General features: G+C 44.6%; 1 protein-coding gene across 1 annotated transcript in view; it reads left to right on the top strand.

Moving 5' to 3' along the window:
* Positions 1-12,385, top strand: part of GPN1 (GPN-loop GTPase 1) — a gene marked incomplete at its 5' end in the record, with an annotated part of 108,944 nt that overhangs the window by 9,742 nt on the left and 86,817 nt on the right. The window lies entirely within an intron of this gene.

Genomic DNA, 12,385 nt, shown 5'->3' with positions numbered 1-12,385 from the left:
AAGACGGCAAGTTCTTTCTCAGGGGGCTTCTCGCCTGTTGCAATGAGCGGGTGCATGCCATATCTGAACAGGGATCATAGAACTGTAGCGTCTGAAGGGACCTGCGGGGTCACCTAGTCCAACCCCCAGCAATGCAGAACAGGGGCAGCCACCCGGAAGTCCCTGCTCCATGTTACACGCCTCATAACAAGGAGGGGTGGGGTGGGGGGGACTTGCACCCAGACATCAAGGAAACCAAGAGAGACCCCAGCCTTGTATCATAATAATAATAATTTATTATTTATACCCCGCCCATCTGGCTGAGTTTCCCCAGCCACTCTGGGCGGCTCCCAATCAAGTATTAAAAACAATACAGCGTTAAATGTTAAAAACTTCCCTAAACAGGGCTGCCTTCAGATGTCTTTTAAAGATAGGATAGCTACTTATTTCCTGCACATCTGAAGGGAGGGTATTCCACAGGGTGGGCGCCACCACCGAGAAGGCCCTCTGCCTGGTTCCCTGTAGCCTCACTTCTCGCAATGAGGGAACCGCCAGAAGGCCCTCGGAGCTGGACCTCAGTGTCCAGGCTGAACGATGGGAGTGGAGACGCTCCTTCAGGTATACAGGACCGAGGCCGTTTAGGGCTTTAACACTTTGAATCATGCTCGGAAACGTACTGGGAGCCAATGCAGATCTCTCAGAACCAGTGTTATGTGGTCCCGGTGGCCGCTCCCAGTCACCAGCCTAGCTGCCACATTCTGGATTAATTGCAGTTTCTGGGTCACCTTCAAAGGTAGCCCCACGTAGAGCGCATTGCAGTAGTCCAAGCGGGAGATGACTAGAGCATGCACCACTCTGGCGAGACAGTTCGCGGGCAGGTAGGGTCTCAGCCTGCGTACCAGATGGAGCTGGTAAACAGCTGCCCTGGACACAGATTTGACCTGCGCCTCCATGGACAGCTGTGAGTCCAAAGTGACTCCCAGGCTGCGCACCTGGTCCTTCAGGGGCACAGTTACCCCATTCAGGACCAGGGAATCCCCTACACCCACCCGCACCCTGTCCCCCAAAAACAGGACTTGTCAGGATTCAACCTCAATCTGTTAGCCACCATCCATCCTCCAACCGCCTCCAGGCACTCACACAGGACCTTCACCGCCTTCACTGGTTCTGATTTAAAGGAGAGGTAGAGCTGGGTATCATCCGCATACTGATGAACACCCAGCCCAAACCTCCTGATGATCTCTCCCAGCGGCTGCATATAAATGCTGAAAAGCATGGGGGAGAGGACAGAACCCTGAGGCACCCCACAAGTGAGAGCCCAGGGGTCTGAACACTCACCCCCCCCACCACTTTCTGGACACGGCCCAGGAGAAAGGAGCGGAACCACCGTATAGCAGTGCCGCCATCTCCCAGCCCCTCAAGACGGTCCAGAAGGATGTTATGGTCGATGGTGTCAAAGGCCGCTGAGAGATCCAGCAGAACTAGGAAACAGCTCTCACCTTTGTCCCTAGCTCGCCGGAGATCATCAACCAGTGCGACCAAGGCAGTTTCAGTCCCACGGTGAGGCCTGAATCCCGACTGGAAGGGATCCAAATGGTCCGCATCCTCCAGGCGTGCTTGGAGTTGTTCGGCAACCACCTGCTCAATCACCTTGCCCAAGAATGGCAGATTTGAGACTGGGCGATAGTTGACCAAACTGGCTGGGTCTAAAGATTATTTTTTTAAGAAGCGGTTTAATGACTGCCTCTTTCAGCGGATCTGGGAATGTTCCCTCACAGAGGGAAGCATTCACCACCCCGCAGAGCCCATCACCCAGCCCTTCCCAGCTCGCTTTTATCAGCCAGGATGGGCAAGGATCAAGGAGACAGGTGGCCGGTTTCACTTGTCCAAGCAGCCTGTCCACATCCTCGGAGGTAACAGATTGGAATTGATCCCATGTAACAGGACCAGACAGAACTCTAGCACTCTCCTGCCCTGGCCCTGCTCCCACGGTGGAGTCTACCTCCTTATGAATCTGAGCGACTTTATCTGCAAAAAACTTTGCAAAAGCATTGCAGGAGATCTTGGGGTCCCTACCAGGCCCCGGTGGTGCAGGTGGTTCCGATAGATTGCGAACCACCTGAAAAAGTCTCCTACTGCTGTTTTCTGCAGATGTCGTCGCCATTGCCACTTGGTAGGCTCGACGTTGAGCTCTAGCCCGTGTCCAGTCTGATTCAGAGTGAGTTTTCCGCCATCAGTGCTCTAGCTGTCTCAACGATTGTTTCATCGCCCTCAGCTCTGGGGAAAACCACGGGGCTGTCCGGGCTCCATGCAATCGGAGAGGGCGCTTCGGAGCCAGACAGTCAATAGCCCTGGTTAACTCCGCATTCCAAGGGGCCACCAGGGAATCAGCCGAGAGGCCATCAACTTGGGATAAAACATCCCCTACCACTCTCTGGAAACCAGTTGGATCCATTAAGTAGCGGGGTCGGACCATCCGAATCGGTCCCACCTCCCTGCAGAGGGGAAGGGTCGTGGAGAAGTCCAGTTGTGCCAGGAAGTGATCTGACCATGGCACTTCTTTTGTTAGTGTCAGATCACCAACATCCGTAGAGGTAAACACCAAGTCTAAGGCCAAGGGGAACCCAGAAGGGATCTGGTTCTGCCTACTCACCTGGGAACGCCGGCCCAGAGTCCGCAAGGCTCTTCTTTTTTGAGGGCCGCTGCTGGCTTGTGTCTTGCTTGCTGGGCAGGGACAAGGGCCGCTGCTGTCTTGAGTCTTCCCTGCTTGGGTCTTGCCTGCTGTCTTGCCTGCTTGCCTGCTGAAAAGTGCTGGTCTGGGGCTGCCCCAGCCCTGGCAAGACTAGGGGTCTGGCCTCTGCCGCCCTGGCCTCTGCCGCTGATGGTGTAGGCTTTGCCAATGCTGGCAGTAGGACGGGGGCCTCTTCCTCAAATGAGGGGTAGATCTTGTTTTTGGGTGCAACTTGATTTTTCCTCCTGCCCTCTGTGGCTGATGTTGAAGGCTTCGCCAATGGCGGCAGTAGGGCAGGGGCCTCAGACTCATACGAGGGGTAGATCTTGTTTTTATTTTTTCTTTTCAGGAAAAAAGGCATCCTGCAAGATGCAAAAAGATTAGGAATTATTGGGAAATGATATATAATGAATTGCAAAAACTGTGTAAAAAGACTTTTGTTAAGAAACCAGAAGCATTCCTTCTAGGAATTTTAGACCAAGATGTAAAAAAAGAAAACTGGGAATTATTTATGTATGCAACAACAGCGGCAAGAATTTTATTAGCACAAACTTGGAAGACAGAAGAAATACCCACGAAAGAACAATGGCAAGGGAAACTTATGGAATATGCAGAACTGGCAAAACTAACAGAAAAATTACATGAAAAGGACAACAAAGACTTTAAAAGAGAATGGGAACCATTTACAACATATATGAAGAGGCAACATAAAGAAATGGACTCATTGGCAGGGTTTGAGTGAACAATCACAACTGTCTACAACAAAAAATAAGACTATATGTATTGAGGAAATTTTGGGGAAACATCAAATACGCAAGGTGAACAATAGGGAAATAAAACAAATGTGAGTACGAGGGAAAAATTGTTAAAGATATAGTGTTAGAAGTAGAATCCATGGAAAAATCAATTAAAAAAAATTATTTTAAAAAAATAAATAGAATCTCTGGATAAGAAATTGTCATTTTTAGGTAATCTGTTAAGACTGGAATATGATATTCCAGTTTTGATTGCTGGAAATTTAGCAATTGGGAAATATTACCCTGGATATTGACAGAATCTGGGAATGATTCAAAGTATTTGGTATTGTATTTTTATTTGTAAACATTGAAATGAGGAAGTCTTTTTACTCAGAGTGAGAAGGATGACCAAATATTTGACAGTCCTGGAAATAGCAAGCTCATGTAGATCAAAGGGGGGAGGAAGAGGATACCGTGGAAGAATATTGTAAAATTTATGGAGGAAAATGATCTGACATGATCTACTATTCCAGCCTGGTTATCTCTTCCTAATTCTGGGTGCTGTGTTTTATTATCTTCAATATCTCTTGTGAAAAGGTCTTTTAATATACGGTCAGTAAAAGCCTGAATGTAAGGCCTGCCTTTTGTGTGAATAGTTTTGTTTTAGTTTTCTCATTATGGGTGGATCCCAGGACAGACTAGGTCTGGCTGAAGGTCTGCCCTGAAACCTTGCTGGAAGGATCGCACCTTGCTGGGCCACTTTGCTCCAGGAGTCGACTCCTGCAGGCGGCTTGTCTTGTGTGCGGGTGGAGGTGCGCTGCCTGCAGAAGTGGACCCTGGGACTAGCTACCTGGAAAACCTCTGTGCCTGAGGACGCCACAACTCCTGTAGCCTTTTCAGGCTTTGCCCTCGGGTGGGAAGAGCACTGCACCCGAGAGAGGGAAAGGGGAGTCAAACAGGCACTCAAGGGATAATTTCAGAGAAAAAGCTTTATTTCTACCATCCGGGGTTGGTAGAAGGAGCTAGAGTGATAACTTCACAAACAAGCACAAGTTCACAGCCATTTGCACAGAGCATATATTCCCCCCCCCCAGTTCCCTCCCCCTTCTCCCCCTCCTCAGGAGTCCTGCCTCATGAGTTTCCCTGAGCATGAACAGAAAGCTCTTTTTTAAAAATAATAATAATATTTATTGCTTTTCCAACAATTTAAACACTACAAAAAAGGGGGAAAAATGGACAATACAATACAACACAAAAACGCTACATAACACTAATACTAATACATAACATTAACACATTAAACCAACAAAACAAAACAAAAACAGTTTAAAACACATCACATTTCAATATCTTATCTTTCATTCACTAATTTCCACGACCTCCTCACACCTCCCTTTTTGTATTCCACTTCTATTAATTGTTTCAGCAATTCCTTTCCATCTTCCTCTGTTTTCTATCCTATAATTATCTTAACACATTCTAACCTTATTTTTTCCTTTAACACTCTATTATCTATTTATACTTAATTCCTTATAACATTTATACTAAAGCCATATAACTTCATTCCAACATTTTTCTAACATTCATTAATTTTACAGTATTTCTGTAAATAGTCTTTAAACTTTTTCTAGTCTTCTTCCACCGACTCTTCTCCCTGGTCTCGGATTCTGCCAGTCATTTCCGCCAGTTCCATATAGTCCATCAACTTCATCTGCCATTCTTCCCGGGTGGGTAAATCTTGTGTCTTCCAATACTTCGCGATGAGTATTCTTGCTGCTGTTGTTGCATACATAAAAAAAGTTCTATCCTTCTTTGGCACCAATTGGCTGACCATGCCCAGGAGAAAGGCCTCTGGTTTCTTCAGGAAGGTGTATTTGAATACCTTTTTCATTTCGTTATAAATCATCTCCCAGAATGTCTTAATCCTTGGGCATGTCCACCAAAGGTGAAAGAATGTACCTTCAGTCTCATTACATTTCCAACATTTATTATCGGGCAAATGGTAAATTTTTGCAAGCTTGACTGGTGTCATGTACCACCTATAAATCATTTTCATTAAATTTTCTCTTAGGGCATTACATGCCGTAAACTTCATACCTGTGGTCCATAACTGTTCCCAGTCAAAATAAAAAAAATTCCTTCCAGTAGCACCTTAAAGACCAACTAAGTTAGTTCTTGGTATGAGCTTTCGTGTGCATGCTCACTTCTTCAGATACACTGAAACAGAAGTTGCCAGATCCTTCTATATAGTGAGAAGGTGGGGAGGGGTATTACTCAGAAGGGTGGTGGGAATGGGAGATAGGCAGATAGCTGGGAGAGCCTGTTGACGACTCTTAACGACTGTAATAGGTCTTACAGGAAAAGGCAAGGGGTGAGAAGGTGAGAAATGGTTAGTCAGCCATCATTGTTATGTCCAACATCTTGTGCCCTTTTAATCATAGCTGATTTCACCATTTCATCCTGAGTGTTCTATTTCAACAGCAAGTTATACATTCTTGACAGATTCTTGATTTTTGGCTCTAACAATTCTGTTTCCAATTTTGATTCTTCCACCTGGAAGCCAATTTTTTTGTCCAAGTTATATGCCTCCATTATCTGGTAATAATGAAGCCAATCTCACACTTTATTTTTCTATTTTTCAAAGCTCTGCAATTTTATACTGTCTCCATCTTGTTCCAGAATTTCCCAATATTTCGGCCATTTGGCCTCCATATTGAGTTTTTCCTGTGCCTTCGCTTCCATTGGTGACAACCATCTTGGGGTGTTCTTTTCTAACAAATCCTTATATCTTATCCAAACATTAAACAATGCTTTTCTGTCAGGGAACTGCCATCAGAGGCACGGGAGAAGGAGAGGGTCTCTGATTCTGCAGGAGAAGATCCCAGCGCTAGAGGGAGACTCAGCTGGGAAAAAGGGGAAGAGAATGAGTGTAACACCAGAGATCCAGGAGAGCAACGGGACAGGGAGGTGCAGGGGCTCCAGGACTCTTCGTTGGAAGTTAGTGAGGAGAGCCCAAGCACCCCACTGCCCACGCCCACCCTGCACAGGAGACTTCCGTGCAGTGAGAGGCGGAGACGATTGGGCGTCAAACAACTCTTATGTTGGCAACGCTTTAAGAAACGCCCACAGACAGATTCTACGAGTGACTAAGGGCAACCACGCTGAGATGGGCTGTGCAGTCCAGAGGGTTTAACCAGGCAATCTAATGCTCAAACGGAGCAGGATTACGCACGAGTAACTCACAACTATTATATTTTCTAACAATATGATTTTTAAACGCTTTATGTGCTTTGACCTTATCGTACCACAAATATGCATGCCAGCCAAATGCATTATTAAAACAACTTCTTGAAACAATCCATCTTATCCAAAATTTGCAATGTTTGAAATAAAAACAACATCCTTGGCAATACATTCATTTTTATCACAGCAATTCGGCCTAACAATGATAACTTCAGGTTTGTCCATATTTCTAAATCCTTTTTCACTTCAATCCAACATTTTTCATAGTTATCCTTAAATAAATTCACATTTATTTATAAATTCACATTTATTTATAAATTCACATTTTTGGCAGTCATGTTAACCCCTGAGTATTTCACTTTCTTAACCAATGTTAGTCCTGTCTCCTCCTGAAACTTCTCTCTCTCATTCACAGTTAAATTTTTCTCTAAAACCTTAGTTTTCATCTTGTTCAACTTAAAACCTGCTACCTGTCCGAATTCTTGGATCAGTTCCAATACCCTTTTAGTACTAGATTCTGGCTCCTGTAAAGTCAATACTAAGTCATTGTAAAGTCAATACTAAATCATCAGCAAATGCTTTCAATTTATATTATGTAGCTCCCACCTGAATACCTTTAACCTCTTTGTCCTTTCTAATCATATTTAACAACACCTCAAGGACCGATATAAAAAGCAATGGAGAAATTGGGCAACCTTGTCGTGTCCCTTTCTCAATCTTAAACTCTTCTGTCACTACATTGTTCACAATTAATTTTGCCTTTTGTTCTGAATAAATTGCATCTATACCGTTTTCAAAACCTTGACCTACCCCCATCCCCTGTAGATTCTTCTTCATAAAACTCCAAGAGATGTTGTCAAAGGCTTTCTCTGCATCCACAAATATCAAAACTGCCTTAGTATTGATATTCACTTGTAGTTTTTCTAGAATATTAATTATATTCCTCATATTGTCAGACAAGTGTCTGCCCGGGAGAAAGCCCGCTTGGTCTTTATGAATTTCTTCTACTAACACCTTTTTTAATCTTTTAGCAAAAATATCTGCAAAAATTTTGTAATCCACATTAAGCAACGATATGGGGCGGTACTTCTTGAGCTGTGTCTTTTCAGTCTCTGTTTTCGGTATAAGTGTAATGTAAGCTTCCTTCCATGACTCTGGTGCCTTTCTCCCTTCCAATATTTCATTGCAGACTTCCTTCAATGGTTGTATTAACCATTCTTTCAAAGATCTGTAATATCTTGAAGTCAAACCATCTGGTCCTGGAGATTTACCTAATTGCATGTTCTGAATGGCCCCTTCCACCTCCTGATCCGTTATTTTGTAGTTCAACATTAGCTGTTTTTCCTAAGAGATTTTATGTAGTCCATTTATTTTCAAAAATCGATCAATGTCCGTTTCTTTCTGCTTCTCCTGTGTATAAAGTTGTTTAAAATACCTCTGAAAACACTTCCTGATCTCCACTGGGTTCTGTATATTCTTTCCTTCCACTTCCAAATTCGTAATAGTATTGAGTTTTTGTCTTTTTTTCATTTGCCAGGCCAACAATTTTCCACACTTATTTGCCGATTCAAATGTCTTTTGCCTCATCTGTTTAATCTTCCATTCTATTTCCTGATTCATCAGCTTCTTGTATTGTACCTGGTATAACTTTATCTCTTTCAAGATCTCCTGTGACTTTGGTTTTGCTCTCAGTTTCTTCTCTCCTTCCTTTATTTTCCTCAGGATTTTATCCTTTTTTTCATTCTGAGTTCTCTTCTTAATTGCATTCTGTTGTATTAAGAATCCTCTCATAACCGCTTTGCTTGCGTCCCAAATCACTCTTTTTTCCACTGTAGTATTCATGTTTATCTCGAAACAGTCTCTTAGAGTTTTTTGGGCCTTTTTGGTCACCTCTTCATTCCTGAACAAAGTATCATTCATCCTCCATCTAAAGGAACCAATTGGCGTCAATTTCATTTCCATCTTCACGGCATTATGGTCAGAACAAGTTTTGGGGCAAATCTCCACTTTGCTGATCTTTGGAGCCAATCCCCTGGTTACCCAGATTTGGTCAATTCTTGTCCATGTCATTTTAGCGTCAGAGAAGAAAGTTCCCTCTCTTCCCAGAGGGTTCTTCATTCTCCAAATGTCAACTAAATCCATATTTTCAGTCATGTCGAAAAAGGTTTTTGGTAGTCTGCCATCTTTGGTGACTACCTGTCTCTGTGCCTTGTCCATATTTGTAGACACCAATCCATTCATGTCTCCCATCAAGATCATATTATAGTCCATGTAGTCCATCAGAGTCTCGTGTAGCTTCTTATAGAACTCCGATTTTCCTTCATTTGGTGCATAAATACCTACGATCAGAAATTTCTCTCCTTGTGATTGAATTTCAATTGCAACAAATCTTCCTTGGTCATCTTTGAATATGAATTTCGGTGATAGGCTCTCCTTTGCATAAAGGACCACTCCTCTTTTTTTAACTTTGATGAGATAAATTCTTGGCCCAGTCTTTTATTACTTAATATTTTCCTGTGTAGCCTTATCACATGTGTTTCTTGTAAACAAATCAAGTCCAAATGTTCTTTTTTCAATAAATGAAATACTCTCCGCCTTTTTTCTGGAAAGTTCAGTCCATTCACATTCCAGCTCGAAACCTGCAACGCCATCATGTAATTACTTTGATATTCCTCCAACTGCACCCAATGCTTGCTCTTCTTTTGTTGTTGGTGGTGGTGACACGTTCACTGGGAGATCCAGTCCAAAGGATAATGCTGATATATCCAATATTCCCCTGTTCGGTGATCTTCTATCTGATGCTCCTTGCTCTAGTCCTCTATCTGGTGATCTTCTATCCAATGCTTTTGGCTCTTTTCCAAGTTCCTTCTGCAGATCTTCTTCGTATTTATACAAAAACTTTACTTTCTCTTCTACTGATCTTATTTTTATTTTCCTTCCTTTGAAATTGAACGATAGACCTTGGGGAAACTCCCACCTAAAGATGATTTTATTCCTTCTCAGCAGGGCAACAATATCTCCGTAGTTAGGCCTAAGATCCAAAAGATGTTTCGAGACGTCTTTAAAAATTTCCACTCTTGACTGTTGTACTTCTAAGTTCTTCTGGTAGTGCCAGGTCAAGATTCTATCTCTCTCTTCTTTAGTTCAAAGGGTGATCAAGCAGTCTCTTATTCTATTCTTCTCTTTTTTCCCTCCTCTTCCAAGTCTGAAGGCCCTCACAATTCTAAACTCTTCTTGACCCAAGTCCAAGTCCCAAAGGTCAGCAAATTCCTGTGTGAGAAAGTCTGTCAAACTTTCCTTCTCCAATTCGGGTAGGGCTCTAATCCTCAGATTCATCTGTTTTTCTTTAAGTTCAATCATAGCAAGCATCAACTTATGTTCATCAAGTTGCCTCTGTAGGGCTGGGACTCTCTCTCTCTCCAGTTGTGTTACTTTACATTCAGCAGCAATGGCTTTCTCGCTAGCTTCCTCCGCAGTCTGCCGTATCAAAGTAGATTCCTGTATCAGTTTCTGGATGGTTTCTATATTGGTGTTCACCTTTTGTCCCAAGTTATTTATACTTTCTGTATTTAAGTCGATTTTAATAGTTGCAGCATCCACTTTCACATTTGTCGCATCCGCTTTCTTATTAAGCTGTTCCAATGAATCATTTATCTTATTTAATGCAACCGCTAGGGCCTCTTCTGTCGACATTCCTCTTGATTTTGATTGTACTGGTGCAGAAGCAGCAGCAGAAGCAGCAGGGAGGCCTGGTGTTGAGCCTCTCCTGGGTTGCTGCCAAGTTCTCCCAGACCTTAATGTTTTTTTCAGCAGTTAACTGGCCTGTTTTTTCCTTTCCATTTGCCATAACACTTAAAAGATTCAAGGTCAGTCCCAGAGTCTCAGAGTTTTTATCTTGCAGCTGGAAATTCCCCTAGCCCAGCTCTTGTAAAGTCACCAGTTCAAAGGCTTCCATTAGGGGGAAACAGTTTCTATTTATATTAGTCAGTAATGTCCTCTTTTAAACACAGTTCAAACAATCCAAAGTTAGTTTCAGTTTTCAGCAGTGGCGTAGCGTGGGTTGTCAGCACCCGGGGCAAGGCAAGAAATTTGCGCCCCCTAACCTGTGGATTTGCGCCCCCTAACCCTAACCCCCAGATGTTGCGCCCGGTGCGGCCGGGCCCCCCTGTACCCCCCACGCTAGGCCACTGATCCATAGCTAAAAGCAGAAGTCGACAAATGTGTCCTGTTTTTTGCTCTTCAAAATATGGCAACCCGAAGACCCCCAGCAGTGGCGTAGTGTGGGTTGTCAGCACCCGGGGCAAGGCAAGTAATTTGCGCCCCCTAACCCGTGGATTTGCGCCCCCTAACCCTAACCCCCGGATGTTGCGGCCGGTGCGGCCGGCCCCCCTGCACCCCCCACGCTACGCCACTGGTTTTCAGTTACTTTTACTCCTTTTTTAAAAGCAGCCGGAGACAGTATTTCTCTTGTTTAGCTAGCTGTCAATGAACGTTCTAAACACTGTCAATGAACATTCCAAAAGACGTCAGTCCTGCTAGCAGCCCGTTCCCAGGGTCAGAGCGGCGGTATTTTAGCTCTCTTCACTCTCTCCTGCAGGCATACTCAGTCCACAACTCCCCCCCTTCTCCTGCCTCCAAGGGGGGGGGCTTAATGTTCTTTACCGATGGAAATTTAGTCTTTTACAAAAGGCTTTCCAAGACTTCAGCTTGCAGCCTCATTGCTTCAGTCTATTTACAAAAGGGGAAGGTGGACTTCCTGTATTGAACCTCCCCGTTACAATACCAAATTAAACGTTTAAAAATCCAATTCTCCTGTTTCAGCTTTACTCATGGGTAATTACTTTGAAGTCAAATTGTCCACAGGAAAAAGTCAGCGCTCTCCGGCAACAGCTATGCGGTTTCGCTCCGTGGAAGGAGCAGATGATTCGAAGCACCTCGCCACTCACCCCACGTTGCTCCGGACCCCCGAAACTGGGTTTCCCCGCGAGTAGGGGAGGCGCAAAGGGTGCCCGCCGAATCTCACATTCACAGGCTTCTCCCGCCTGTGATTTTTTGCAGGTCTCCGCCTTCGCCGTGGCAGCCAGACCCAGATTCCCATGGGGCAAATTCCTCCCGATCAGAGGAGTTCCGCCATTACCGGAGGCACCAACCCGGAAGTCTCATGAACAGAAAGCTCCTGTCCTGGGACTCTTGGGTCTCTTGGCGCCCTTCCCAGGAAAGGGGGATGAGAAGCCAAGGGGGTTGAGAAGCCTTGCGTTCAGCGTGTCCAAGATGTGTTGCAACTGGATGAGATAAGACTCAGTTCCCAGACCTGCTTATTCCTGGCATTGACAGAGCCTATTCATTAGCTTTTTGAAGCCTTCTTGTACTGATAAAAAATAACCTTTTGCTTATGCAGCAGCATCTTGTGAAAAAGCAGAGAAGAGCAGAGAAAAGCTGTTGTAGACGAGAGAAAGGGGAAATTTGGTTTTGAGGCCTGGGGTGACTTCGGGCCTAGGGGGGGTCACCTGTCCTCACCTCCTTCACTCCCTGGCTTCTCCCCCCCCCCCCCGGAGAAAGGGGAAGGCATGTACCACAGACAGTCGCATCAGGACACCGATCCGCTCTAAAGAAGCCTGCGCATGGGAAGAGCCACACCCCATCAGCTGCAAGCAGTACCTGTTCCGCCTCCAAATAATCATTTGGGCTTCTGTGT

Source organism: Podarcis bocagei (assembly GCF_964188305.1).
Source record: "Podarcis bocagei genome assembly, chromosome: 3".
Classification (NCBI taxonomy): Eukaryota; Metazoa; Chordata; class Lepidosauria; order Squamata; family Lacertidae; genus Podarcis; species Podarcis bocagei.
The sequence above is the reverse complement of the archived record's forward strand: the minus strand, read 5'-3'. Positions and strand labels throughout refer to the sequence as shown.